Source organism: Myotis nattereri (genome assembly GCF_964212035.1).
Source record: "Myotis nattereri genome assembly, chromosome: 2".
In the NCBI taxonomy this organism is placed as follows: Eukaryota; Metazoa; Chordata; class Mammalia; order Chiroptera; family Vespertilionidae; genus Myotis; species Myotis nattereri.
Genome location: NC_138076.1, coordinates 26,360,666 through 26,375,825, shown reverse-complemented (window position 1 = coordinate 26,375,825; position 15,160 = coordinate 26,360,666). Strand labels below are relative to the sequence as shown.

The 15,160-nt window shown below is 39.1% G+C and overlaps 1 long non-coding RNA gene across 1 annotated transcript; it reads right to left on the bottom strand.

The window, feature by feature from the left end:
* Positions 1-1,085: 1,085 nt before the first annotated feature.
* On the bottom strand, positions 1,086-13,002 carry LOC308514742. Its single transcript, XR_013995612.1, has 3 exons — positions 11,860-13,002; positions 10,148-10,244; positions 1,086-1,299 (listed from the first exon to the last, which is right to left on the bottom strand). It is a non-coding gene; the product is annotated as an uncharacterized lncRNA (long non-coding RNA).
* Between the last annotated feature and the right edge of the window lie 2,158 nt (positions 13,003-15,160).

Sequence of the window (15,160 nt, the reverse complement as noted above, 5' to 3'; positions counted from 1 at the left end):
GTGAGGATGCAATTATCGAACACAGTTGTGGTGGAATGACTGTTACATGTCAATTTTGCCTATCCCTAAATTTCTCCAATGAAAAACCATCTGATGGAAAATTTACTTTACTTTGCAAAGACAAAGTTTGTCCAAATGATATAAATTTTACAGAATACCCAGCATATTTAATTAATGATAAATGAAGATTCTGACAGTGGAAATTTCATAGAAAATATTTGTTGTTATGTTATTTTTTTATTAATCAATTTATATATTATTTTCATGTACATTTTACTAATTTTCTTTCCTCTCTGACATTTCTATTATAAAGGGCAAATAGCAATATTAAAATATTTCTTCTAATTAATTTCCTTTTGATGTGCATCAATTTGTGCACTGGGCCACTAGAGTCTATATAAATTGAGAGGCAAGAGAGGCAGGTGGTGTATAATGAGCCCAGATCTCTGAGTTGATGATAGATATTGTTTCCAAACAGCGGGTAGGAGGATTAGCTCCTGAAGGAAGAAGAAACTCCCTTGAAAGAAGATAATTGGTATGGTGGTGGAACATTCAGGGGTTTCACTCTTAATCCCAATATTCTCTATGAGATAGGAGGCAATGTCATATTCTGAGATGGATAGGGTTCTTGAGAAGACACACAGGTTTGGAAAGAGTATGTTGAAAATTGAGGAATGGGAGCGATAGATGACAAAAGATACATAGAAAGATTAACAAGAAGAGCCACAGTCTTAGTTTAGGTTGGAGACCACTGATTTCTTCTTTGCCTTAGATTATTTATTACTGACATTTGCTGATTGTTAGTCTGTGCCAGGCATTGCACTAAGCATTCTGCATGTAATATTTCATTTAATCTTCACAACAACCCTATGACGTAGGTACCACCCATTATTCCCATTTTACAGATGATGACCTCAGACTAGAAAGGCTAACTAACCTGCCCAAGGTCACTCAGCTAATTAATTGCAGAGTAGGTTCTCAACTTCAGTTTTGTCAATCCCAGAGCCTCTTTTCTAAAGAGTGACACACTATTCACTAGTTAGGATTATTTTCTAGTGGCATATAGAATGAAAAATTCAAATAATCAGATCAAACAAGATACAAGTTTTATTTTCTATGTAAAGGAAGCTCAGAGGTAGGCAGCCCTGGGCTGGTGAGACAGCTCTGCCATCATCAGATAACCAAGCTCTTTCAATCTTTTTGATCCACTATCTTTAACATGCAGCTTTTATCTTCAAGTTTTCTTCATGGCCCAAATGTCTCCTGGAGTTCCAGCCCTCATATTTGCATTCCAGAAAGCTAGAAGGTGCAAGAAGTAAAAGGATGATGTCAATGTCTGTCCCTTTTTGAAGAGCTTTCCTGCAAATCTTACCCAATAACTTCTTGCATCTCATTAATGGTATCCCTAGAGTCAAGAAAAACTGGAATATATCATCTGAAGGGCATATTTTGCTGTTCAGGAAATAATTGAATTGTTACTGAGGAAGAAGCAGATATTGAGAAGGTAACTACCAGTGTTTGTCATATACTTGAAACATGTAAGAGAAAAGTTACATTCTCTTTTTATTAGTATGCAAACTAGATAGTTCTTGCCAAGCTTTGCAAATTCATTAAGAAGTGGGCATACTCTGCCCTAGCTGGTTCAACCCATGGACTGAAGGATCCTAGGTTCAGTTCTGGTCAAGGGCATGTACCTCGGTTGCAGGTTCACCCAGGCCATAGGCCCTGAGCTCTGGTCAGGGTGCAGGCGGGAGGCAACCAATCAATGTGTCTCTCTCACATCAATGTTTTTCTCTCTTTGTCTCTTCCCCTCCTTTCCACTCTCTAAAAAACAAACAAACAAAAATCAATGGAAAAATATCCTCAGGTGAGGATTGACAAAAAAAAAAAAAAAGAAAAAGAAAAGAAAGAAGTGGGCATGCTCTTTCAGCAAGGGCTTTATAGTAAAGTATTTCAATAATGTCTCAGTGTTAAGGCTTAAATCTACCTATTATATAAAAAGCCTGTGGTTGTCCCGCCATCACGCCATAACGACCGATCAGCAGGAGGCTGCGTGTGTAGGGTGGGTGGGGCTGCGTGTGGGGCAAGGTGCACGCAGGTGGGCAGGGACTTGACATTGGAGGACTTGACTGGAGGCGCGGGTGGGTTTCTGGGTCCCACCAGGATGGTGGGTGGGTTTCTGGGTCCTGTCTCCTGCGGTGGCGGCAGTGGCCGCGGGACTCTTTCTGGGTCTCGTGTGAATCTGTGCTCTGGGCCCCTAGTATATATATAAAAGCCTAAGCAACTGAAAGATCAAATGACTGAACGAGCGAACGACCAGTCGCTATGATGTGCACTGGCCACCAGGGGGCAAGATGCTCAATGCAGGAGCTGCCCCCAGGTGGTCAGTGCACTCCCACAGCCAACATCCCATGGCCAACCAATCTCCTGCGGCCGGCTGGCCAACCTCCTGTGGTCCCTCCCCCGAGCCAGCCAGCGCCCCCATCTGCCCCGATTGGAGGGACTGGCCAGCCAACCTCCCGCAGTCCCTCCCTCCAGCTGGCTGCCCACCCTCCCCTCCCGATTGGCCCCAATCATCAGCCAGGCTGAGGGACCCCACCCGTGAATGAGTTCGTGCACCAGCCCTCTAGTATTATATAAGTTAGGAACCTTTTAGCATCTATAGCAGTGGTTCTCAACCTTCCTAATGCCGCGACCCTTTAATACAGTTCCTCATGTTGTGGTGACCCCCAATCATAAAATTATTTTCGTTGCTACTTCATAACTGTAATTTTGCTACTGTTATGAATCATAATGTAAATATCTGATATGCAGGATGTATTTAGGCGACCCCTGTGAAAGGGTCGCTCGATCCCCAAAGGGATCGCAACCCACAGGTTGAGAACCGCTGCTCTATAGAAAACTGGGCACAAACTGCCTTAATGAACAAAGGCCTTGATTAGATTAACTGGTGATGCCAGAGGCAGAATGGGCCTTAGAGATGTTTCGGGGCAGAATGGTTCCTGGTAATTGTTGAGTCTAAACACTTCTTTGTCACATCTGCAGGGAGAGAATGAGTCTGGCTTTCCAGTGTTGTCAAGGAAGAAGTTTCCCAGAAACCTTCAGTCCAACTTCCCATGTTTCACTGGCAAAAATGGGGTAAAATGCCCTTTCTTGGACAAAGCATGGAATGGGATAAGAACACCTTTTGGCTAACTGGGCCACACTCCTTAGTCTGAATTCAAGTCCCTCAATCATATTGCTTCTGGGGAGAGGTGAAGTGAGTAGATATCGGAACATCAACCATAGTGTTGTCTATAGTGTTGCTATTGTTTTTTAAAACATATCAGGAGATATTTTTGCATTTCAGTGTTATCATGAAATACAGTGTATTAAAATGTTTCTGACTAATGGTTGAAAATATTATTTATTGCTTATAGATGGGTCTATCACGGAAATTGTAAAAATTGAATTTATTAAATAAGAATGAGAAAATTAAAAGAAAAAGAAGGGAGCAGAGTTACGTACATTTAAAATTGTACTACTGTATTTGGCAAGAGTTTCATTTTCTTCTGTACTGAGATACTGACATTTTCCTAGAATTGTATATGTGGTTAGTGCTTACCTTTATAAAATATTTTAAAATATTTTTGAAATTTACTTCTTACTGAATTTTATGAGATAACATACAGAGAGACAGAACCCCATCTAGAATCTAAAAACAGTAAGTTACTGAGTTTCTATGGCTTCCAGTTTCCACTGTATAAGGCCTCTGAGAGGCTAGCAATCCTCCTTCTATTTCCCTCTCTTACTCTTTCCTATGGGAATGGGAGTGACTTATCTGAATGGTGAGTTGGGGAGAAGGAACTGGGCAGCTCTATAATTACTAGCTGTACTATGTACTATGTAAATAATAAATCTATTTACATTTATTATTATTGATATATTTGAATTTTTTTATCTGAAAAAGACTTTTTTTAAAAAAAAGTCTTTCCATTTTTGCTCTTTAAAGGTTTTAAAGATGTGAATTAAATCTTTTTATTTTTTTATTTTATTGATTAAGGTATTACATATGTGTTCTTATCCCCCCTGCCCCCCACTCCCTAAATTTTTTTCTTGTAGTAGTTATGATTTGAATTTCAACTTGACTACCTACCTTTTTTTTTGCAAGAGAATGTTTTTATTTTTTTAATTAAATCTTTATTGTTTAGATTATTACAGTTGTTCCTCTTTTTTCCCCCCATAGCTCCCCTCCACCCAGTTCCCACCCCACCCTCTGCCCTTACTCTTGCCACCCACTGTACTCAACCATAGGTGTACAATTTTTGTCCAGTCTCTTCCCACACGTCCCAACCCCCCGCCCCCATAGTCAGTCCACTCCCTTTCTATGCCCTTGATTCTATTATATTCACCAGTTTATTCTGTTCATCAGATTATTTATTCACTTGATTTTTAGATTCACTTGTTGATAGATGTGTATTTGTTGTTCATAATTTGTAGCTTTACCTGAGTCTGCAGATTCTTTCATCAGTTGTGCACAATTCTCAACCACTTTACTTTGAATATTACCTCTTCCTCTTTCTGTTAGCTCTTAAAAACTCTGCTAGGGCCCCAGCTGGTTTGGCTCAGTGGATAGAGTGTCAGTCTGTGGACTGAAGGGTCTTGGGTTTGATTCCAGTCAGGGGCACATACCTGGGTTGCAGGCTTGATCCTTAGTGGGGGTGTGTGCAGGAGGCAGCCGATCAATTATTCTCTCTCATCGTTGTTGTCTCTATCTCTCTCTCCCTCTTCCTTCCTCTCTGGAATCAATAAATATATATTTAAAAAACACACAAAACCAAAACTCTGTTAGGACAGATGGCAATTTGCTAACACATATCTTAACTAGCCTTTCATAATTTGTCTTTTTATCCTGGGCTGCATTCTTTGAAATTCCTCCAGATTTATCTCCTAGTTCAGTATTTAAACTTTGTTCATTATGCTGCTTAACTTTAATGTTTATTTCAATATTTTATTATGATAATTTTCAAAATATAGATAAGTTGAAATAATTCCACACTAAAATCCCATCTACCCACCACCTACATTCCACAATTAGCATTTACTACAACTACAAATATATGCTTTATCACATATTTGGTCATCTGCCTATGCCTCAATGCATCCATCAGTCCAACTTTTTTTTTTTAATCTCAAAGCTTGTCTGAGGGTATTTTTTTTTAATATATTTTATTGATTTTTCACAGAGAGGAAGGGAGAGAGATAGAGTTAGAAACATCGATGAGAGAGAAACATCGATCAGCCGCCTCCTGCACATCCCCTACTGGGGATATGCCCGCAACCCAGGTACATGCCCTTGACCGGAATCGAACCTGGGACCTTTCAGTCCACAGGCCGACGCTCTATCCACTGAGCCAAACCGGCTTCGGCCAGTCCAACTTTTGTTGTGCATATCAAAGTAAGTTGCAACATCAATACACTTACCCCCAATTCTCCCATTTAGTTTTTCTTTTTAATTCTTATATTTTCCATGTCTAGAAGGTCCATTTGCTCCTTTTTTCAGTCTATCTGGTCATTTCTGATGTTTTCTTGCTCATTATTCATCTTTCCAGTTTCTTCTTTTATTTCTTACATATTTATTTGCTTCATAGTCTATATTTAAGGTTGTCAGATTTAACAATTAAAAACACAGAATACCACCCAGCTGGCATGGCTCAGTAGTTGAGCGTCAACCTATGAACCAGGAAGTCATTGTTCGATTCCTGGTCAGGGCATATGCCCAGGTTGCTGGCTCGATCCCCAATGTAGGGGTGCAGGAGGCAGCTGATCAAAATTTCTTTCATCATTGATGTTTCTTTCTCTCTCTCCCTCCCCCTTTCTCTCTGAAATCAATAAAAAATATATTTTAAAAAACAACACAGAATATCAAGATAAATTTGAATTTCAGGTAAAAAAACAAAATTTTAGTATAAGAATACCCCAGATATTGCATGGGATATACTTATACTTTAAATTTATTAATTATCTGAAATTCAAATTTAACCAAGTACCCTGTATTTTATCTGGCCATTATCTAATAACTAGAGGCCCAGTGCACGGATCTGTGCACATCAAAAGGAAATTAATTAGAAGAAATATTTAAATATCACTATTTGCCCTTTCTCTATAATAGAAGTGTCAACCAAATTCATGACTGACAATGATAGATGGAAACACACGCATGCAATTGGTGCCAGCGAGAGATTTATGTACAGTGGGGCCTTGACTTACGAGTGTCCCGACTAATGAGTTTTTCGAAATACGAGCCGTCTCTCGGCCGATTTTTTGCTTTGAGTTGCGAGCTAAAATTCGGGTTATGAGCCAGCTTCAGATACCCCATCGCTAGTTGGCGCAGCGAACGTCACAGTGAACGCCACAACATCAGCCCAGCATCACGTGTCTCACTCATTCACTTTTGATTTGACATACGAGTAATTTGAGTTACGAGCTCCGTCACGGGACGAATTAAACTCGTAAGTCAAGGCCCCACTGTATATAAACTTGCTTAATTAGACCTGCTTTCTGATTTAGCTAAACTTTTTCCAGCCCAGTGAAGCACCCCAACTTCTCTTTCAGGTAACTGTCAGCAACACAGCAGTAAATATCAACATGAAGCAGATTACAAACAGTCCTTGGGTTACGTCGGACTCGACGTATGTCATTTCGTGGTTACATCGCCATCTCCCATTTATTTATTTAAAAAAGTTCCATCATTTCGACGTATGTATATATGTGCTTTATTTTTTTATTATTTATTTACCACAAGTAAAGGTCAGGAATTGTTATCTCTCTTTAAAAATTATTTTACTGTTTCACTTCACTACTGCTGTGTATGTGCTCCATGTGAGTGACAGAGGTGCTTATGTAGGTGGGTTCCAACTTGTGGCGAAAATCGCATTACGTGACACTGTAGGATGGATCTCCAACATAACCCTAGGACTTACTGTATTATTGTAAATCACACATGGAGAACAAAGGGTGAAATATTTAACTGCAGCAGTGTTTGACTATATTCTGCGCAGTGAGAAAACCTGAAGTCATTTTCAAGGTCCACCATTTCTTACTTCTTTTCAGTCGGGTCAAGTTTCTAAGCTTTCTAAATCTCCATTTTCTGGCTAAGGAAAAGAAAATAGGATTCCACCAAGTCTCTTATCTACCTACTCCAGGACTTCTGTGAAGATCAAATGAGATGAGGCACATGAAAATGCTTCACAGACATTTGGTTAAAGTGTAAAATGTTTGCACCTGGCTATAAAGCAAGTCGTGTTCCTGGGCTGAAGAAACTCCAAGGAGGCTAGTCGCCAGGGAGAGGAAACCAGGTGTTGCTATGTGACATCATTACCCAGCACCCATAGCCACTGTTTCTGGGCTGGGCTGTGGGCCTCATTTTGCGCCATGGGGTCTCGGCAGTGCTGGCTACATTTTGGTGGGCTGTCACTCCGGGGTGGTGGCGGGGCCTGTGTCCCACCTGTGGGAAGCTGGGTGTTGCTTTGTCGGTGCCAGGTCCATGGCGCCATTTCTTTGTAAATGGCCAGTGTGTGCCATGGCAGCTCCTGCGTTGAGCATCTGCCCCCTGGTGGTCAGTGCACATCATAGCCACTGGTCGGACGTTTGGAGGGACACTTAGCATATTAGCCTTTTATATATATAGATTCCCATACTAAAGTCTTTCTAGGACTGGTTCATTTATTTTGCTGAATCTTCCTCATGATGGCTTGTGTAATTCCTTGTGTATTATGTGATTGGGGTTGTTGGCTCATCTTTGTTTAAATTTCTCTGTCAGATTTCTCCCAGGCCTAGGCTGAGGGTATATTCCTTCAGGGAATGTTGCATTCACTTCTGCCAGATGTCTGGGGCACTATAGATCCGATCTGCTTTAAACTAAAATCCACACTGATTGTTTTCTGCACCATGCAAAGAGTGAAAATTCGTCCAGGAACCCTCAAAAAAAGCTAATAGCCACAAAATGTCAACAGAGGCATTTTATTTCTTAAAAAAAAAAGTTCTGCACAAAGATATCGTGCAAATTATTATTTTTGCGGTCTGCCTCATCTAGGGGTATATTTTCCTAGAGCAAAGGCTTATCATTGCTGAGTACTGGGGTTTGGGGAACTCCCCACCCTGCACAGACACAATTCTATTACCAGGTGCCCCAAGGAAGAGGCTCTGGATCATTATGCATCAGCTTCAGATGGACTTTTGTGCTAGGTCATTCCTGGCATCAAAAGAATTCCACCTGAATTCTTCAAATGCACCTGCCCATTTATTTAAATGACTAAGTTTAATATTTTGGTTGGATTTTTCTTTCTTTCTTTTTCTTTTTTACTTTTATTTTAAAGATTTTGAGAGAGAGAGAGAGAGAGAGAGAGAGAGAGAGAGAGAGAGAACCAGAGAGGGAAACATTGATGGGCTGCCTTCTGCATGCCCCTCCTGGGAATGGAGCCTGCTACCGGGGTATGTGTCCTGACCAGGAATTGAATCAGCAACCTTTCAGTGCATAGGATGAAGCCCAACCAACTGAGCCACACTTGCCAGGGCTTGGTTGGCTTTTTAGATGTTTTGTAGACCCTCCGGTTAGACTTATTGCTGGAAACCTGTGGTCTTTATTCATCAAGCAATCTTTTGATTTTATAAAGTTAAAGAGTTGCTTCAGGTGTTGTTAAATATGGAGACCCAAACCAGGCAGACCCTATTTGATTATAAATGTGTGTAAAACAAAAGACGCAAAATTGAAGGCCTGGGGATGGGGGGCTAGAAGGGGTCAATGGGAAAAAAAGGGGGACATCTATAATACTTTCAACAATAAAGATACATTTAAAAAATATATAAAAATGTTTTTAAAAAGCAGAATTCCTTTCAGGATTCTATCTTAAGAAGATAATCTTCTAGGTATAAAAATAAATAATTTAAATAGCCACATTAAAAAAAAAAGTGCAACTGGAATGACCAGTTGCACCAGTTCAGTGCACACATTCACCATGTCCCTTTAATATTAATAGTAATCCACCTTATTGGAGAGAACTAGAGGCTCTGATGGGGCCATTAGTGATCCCCGTGCCCTGCCTGGGGTTCTCCAGGTACGGCTTTTATTTCATATTCCTACACTCTGGCTTAGTTCCTCAAATTCACCCACAAGGCCTGAATGGCTGAGTCAGGAGGAGTGTTCAGCCTCTCCCAGGACAATGGTCCTGGTTGCACTGCCATCTGGATAATCTAGCCTGGGTTTGGGTTCTGATTCCCCTGTTCCTCATAAGAAGCAACTGCCTGGGGACACTTAAAAACTTTTTCTGATGAAGGATTTCAGACAGGCCTGACTCAGAACAGCTGAACTATTCTAACACTAGAGGCCCAGTGCACAAAATTCATGCACAGGTAGGGTCCCTAGCGGCTACAGGCTACCGGCCAGGGCCTCCCTTCTCCAGCTGCCAACCGCTGGCTGGGGCCTTCCTTTGTTCCATGCCCCGCCCAGTGGTCAGCGCATGTCATAGCAAGCGATCGAACACCCAAATTCCTGAGGGGACACTTTGCATATTAGGCTTTTATATATATATATATATGGATATATATATATATATATATATATATATATATATATATATATATATGGATTGTACCTCAAGATGGGAGGAATGTGTGCACAAGGGTGTCAATATCCTAGAACAGTGGTTCTCAACCTTCTAGCCCTTTAAATACAGTTCCTCATGTGGTGACCCCCAACCATAAAATTATTTTCATTGCTACTTCATAACTGTAATGTTGCTATTGTTATGAATTGTAATGTAAATATCTGATATACAGGATGGTCTTAGGCAACCCCTGTGAAAGGGTCGTTCGACCGCCAAAGGGGTCGCGACCTACAGGTTGAGAACCGCTGTCCTAGAGAAATCAGGATCTCTATACAAAATTTCCTTCCCCCTTGGCATCTGAGCAAGGAGTACTGGGAGACGTAGCCTTTGTCAAGTCATTAACAAACGGCCATGCTACATCCTTATTTTAGGACAATTAGGTGCCTAATTAAGAAGGTCTACTTAAATGATTTGTTCCAGCCTTAGCTGGTTTGGTTCAGTGGATAGAGCATCTGCCTGCAGACCAAAGGGTCCTGGGTTTGATTCTGGTCAAGGGAACGTACCTCAGTTGCAGGCTCCTCTCCGACCCGGGGCTGTGGTCAGGGTGCATGCAGGATGCAACCAATCGAATTTCTGCCTTTCCTTCTCTCTCCTCTCTCTCTAAAAATCAATGGAAAAATATCCTCGGGTGAGGATTTAAATAAATAAATAAATAAATAAATAAATAAATAAATAAATAAATTGTTCCAGGGGGAAAAAGATTAACTCCAAGATGAGCTGCCTTATGAGCTATATTAGACAGCTCATACAAATAATACTACATATCAAAGCAGATGGAAACTTTTAGTTGCTAGTTTGTACCTAAAAAAAATGTACAAATGTTTACCTCACTAGAAAGCCTGTACAGCAAGTTTAAAGAGTATTTCCCCAAAGATTGATTATTAGTTGCAAAGAGGAAAATATGAATTCTATATTGGTGAAAACAGGCAATAACTTTACCAGGTGATCAAAATTAATGTCACCAACTAAACATCTGTATTAAAAAAATAATATTTCAAATCAATAATTTAACATTCGAACTAAAGAAACTGGAAAAAGGAGAGAAAACTAAACCCAAAACAAGCAGGAGGGAAATAACAAAAATGAGAGTGAAAATAAATGAAATAGAGGGTAGAAGAACAACAGAGGAAATAAACCAAAGCAAAGTTTGCTTCTTAAAAAAATATCAAGAAAATTGATAAACCTTTAGCAAGATGAAGAATAAAAAATGAACGAAATTACTAAAATCAGGAATGAAAAGGGAAACTCACTCCAACCCTACAGGAGAAAAAAAAAAAGGGAATAAAAGGGAATACTATGAAAAACTGTATGTACCTAAATTAGGCAAGCAGGTGAAATGGACAAACTCCTAGATAGACAAAAAGTACCAAAACGGACTCAAGAAAAAACAGAAAATCCAAATAGACCTCTAACAAGTGAAGAGATTGAATTAGTAGTTTTAAAACTTCCCATAAAGAAAAACTCAGGCCCAGATGATTGCATTGATGAATTCTACCAAACATTTAAAGAATTATACCAGCCCTTTACAAACTCTTCCAAAATGTGGAAGAGGAGATAACACTTCCCACTTGATTTAACAAGGACAGTACTACCCTGATTCCAAAACTAGATAAAGCTATCGCAAGGAAAAAACACTATAGATCAATAGCCCTTAGGAATATAGAGCAAATATCCTCAGTAAAATACTACCAAACTCAATCCAGCAATATATAAAAAGAATTATACACCATGACCATGTGAGATTTATTCTAGAAACTCCAGGTTGGCTTAAGATATGAAAATGAATTAATGTAGCCAGACCGGTTTGGCTCAGTGGATGGAGCGTCGGCCTGCGGACTGAAGGGTCCCAGGTTCGATTCTGGTCAGGGGCGTGTGCCTTGGTTGCGGGCACATCCCCAGTGGGGGGTGTGCAGGAGGCAGCTGGTCGATGTTTCTCTCTCATTGATGTTTCTGACTCTCTGTCTCTCTCCCTTCCTCTCTGTGGAAAATCAATAAAATATATTAAAAAAAAAAAAGAAAAAAAGAAAATGAATTAATGTAATACACCAAATTGGGAGAATTTAGGGCAAAATCATTTGATCATTCCAATAGATACATACAGAGAAAGCATTTGACAAAATCTGCCAACCTTTTGTGATAAAAATGATCAACAAAATAAGAACAGAAAGGAACTTACTTAATTTGATAAGTGGCATCTATAGAAAAACAAACAAACCTGCATGTCTTCCTGTTTAAGATCAGGAACAAAAGATCAGGATGTCTGCTATCACCACATCTCTTTAACATTGTACTGGAGGTTCTAGCTAGGGCAATTACACAAGAAAATAAGTCACCCAGATTGGAACAGAAGGACTAAAACAGATGACATGATCTTGCATATATCAAAAAATCCAAAGGAATTAAATTAAAAACTATTAGAGCAAATAAATGAGTTCAGTAAGTTTGCAGGGCACAAGTTCAATATGCAAAAATCACTCATATTTTTATACTTTAGAAATGAACATTGCAACAATAAAATTAAGAAAAACTATTCTATTTACAATAGCATCAAAAAGAATAAAATACTCAGGGATAAATTTAATAAAAGAGGTATAAGATGTATGCTGAAAACTACAAAATGTTGAAAGAAATTTCCTAAGATTCCAACAAATGAAAACACCTACCCTGTTCATGGATGGTAAATACTTAATATTAAGATGACAATACTCACCATATTGCTCTACAGATTCAACTCAATCCTAATAAAAATTCAGCTGGTTTCTTTGCAGAAATTGACAAACTGATCCTAAAACACACATGGAAATCAAGAGGAGCCAAAATAATCTTCAAAAAGACAGAGTTGGAAGATTCATACTTTTCAACTTCAAAACTTATTACAAAGTTTCAGTAATCAAGATGGTATGGTACTGGTATACAGGTATACAAATAGATCCATTGAATAGAATTGAGAAACCCTTATTTTTATGATCAATTGAATTTGGATGGGGTGCCAAAACAATTTAATGGAAAAAGAATAGCAGCCTTTTCAAAAAAATGGTGCTGGGAAAACTGCATATTCATATGCAAAGGAATAAAGCTGGATCCCTATTTTATACTGTACACACACAAAAAATAACTCAAAATGAAGACTCTGGCCAGGTAGCTCAGTTGGTTAGAGCGTCATCCCAACAAGCCAAGGATGTAGTTCAAACCCCCATTAGGGCAAATACAAGAATCAACCAATGAATGCATAAATAAGTGGAACAACAAATCAATTTCTTTCTCTTGCTCTCTCTCTCTCTCTAAAATCAATTTTAAAAATTACTCAAAATGAATAAAAGACCTACATGTAATAGCTAATATTACAAAATTCTTAGAATGAAAGATAGGAGTAAATCTTCATGACCTTGGGTTCAGCAATGGTTTCTTAGATACAACATCAAAGACACAAGCAATAAAGGAACAAAAATTGATAATTTGGACTATATGAAAATTTAAAACTTTTGTGCTGCAAATGATACTATCAAGAAAGTGAAAAGACTATTTGAAATCTGGTAAAGACGATCTTAAATATTCTTACTACACACCAAAAAAAGATAACTATGTGAGGTGATGAATGTGTTAACTAACTTGATTGTGGCAATCATTTCACAATATATACATATATCAAATCATCACATGTACACCTTAAACTCATACATTGTTATATGTCACATATCTTTTCTTTTTATTTATTTTTTCCTTATTGACTTGAGAGAGAGAGGAAGAGAGAGGGAGGAGGAGGAGAGAGAGAGAGAGAGAGAGAGAGAGAGAGAGAGAGAGATTGATTTGTTTCACTTATTCATTGGCTGATTCTCGCATGTGCCTTGACCAGGGCTTAAACCCGCAACCTTGGGGTATCCAGACAATGCTCCTGAGCTACCTGGACAGGGCACTTATCTATAATAATAAAAGTATAATATGCTAATTAGACCGGACATCCTTCTGGATGAAGCTGGGGCTGCAGCCTCAGGATCGAGGCAGCTCCTGTGGCTGCAAAGGCCTACACTTGCACAAATTTCATGCATTGGGCCTCTAGTATCTTAATAAAATGGGAGGAAAAGAAATGAAAAGACAACCCACAAAATGGGAGAAAACATTTGCAAATCATTTACCTGATAATGGACTTGTATCCCAACACAAAAAACTCTTATAACACATCCTGGCTCAGTTCAGTTGGTTGGAGCATCCTCCCAATAAGGCAAGGTTGAGGGTTCAATCCCTAGTCAGGGCACATGAAGAGTCAACTAATGAACACTAGCTGGTTTGGCTCAGTGGATAGAGCATTGGCCTGTGGACTGAAGAGTCCTGGGTTCGATTCTGGTCAAGGGCACATGTCTGGGTTGCGGGCTCCATGCCTAGTAGGGGTCATGCAGAAGATAGCTGATGATTCTCTCTCATCATTGATGTTTCTATCTCTCTCTCCCTGTCCCTTCCTCTCTGAAATCAATAAAAAAATTTTTTAAAAAAGAATCAACCAATGAGTGCATAAGTGAAACAAATCGATATCTGTCTCTTTCTAAAAATCAATAAAAAACCATCAAACAGAAGGAAAAAAATAGCATTTCTTCCCCACCATCAAAACTTGACAATGAAAAAGCAACCCAATTTAAAAATACACAATTGATTTGAACAGACATTTCTCCAAAAAAGATATGTGAATAGTTCTTAAGCATATGGAAAATACTCAACATCATTACTCATTAGGGGAAATCAAATCCACAATACTGTTCTGCTTTACACCCACTAGGATAGCTATAAATAAAAAAGATGAACAATAGCAAGTTCTGGTCAGGACATGGAGAGTAAACTGCAGTCTCAGGTTGCTGGTGGAAACATAAAATGGTGGATACTTTGAAAACAATTTGGCATTTCCTCAAAAATTTAAACGTAGAGTTACAAATATGACACCAGAATTTCCAACTGGGCCATTTTTAAATGTATAGGTCAGTGGTGTCAAGTACATTCCCACTGCTGCGAAACCATCATCACCACCCACTTCCAGATTCCTTTTATCTTGCAGGACTAAAACTCTGCAATTAAACAGTAACTCCCCAATACCTCCTCCCCACCCACCCCACCCCCCACAACCACCATTCTACTTTCTGTCCTTGTGAATTTACTACCCTAGTCATACAGTGGTCTCATACAGTTTTCGTACTTTTGTGACTGGCTTATTATTCACTTAGTTCACATAATGTTCTCAAGGTTCATCCATACTGTAGCATGTGTCAGAATTTCCTTCCTTTTTAAGGTTGAATAATATTTCATTGTGTGTACATACCACATTTTGTTTATCCACTCATCCATCAATGGACATTTGGGTTGTTGCCACCTCTTGGCTCTTGTGAATTGCTGCTATGAATAAGGATGTGCAACCATCTTTTCAAGACTCTGCTTTCAATTCTTTTGGATATGTTCCCAGAAGTCGGATTGCTGGATCCTATGGTATTTCTAATTTTTCTTTTGAGACACCATCATACTAATTAATGCACAAT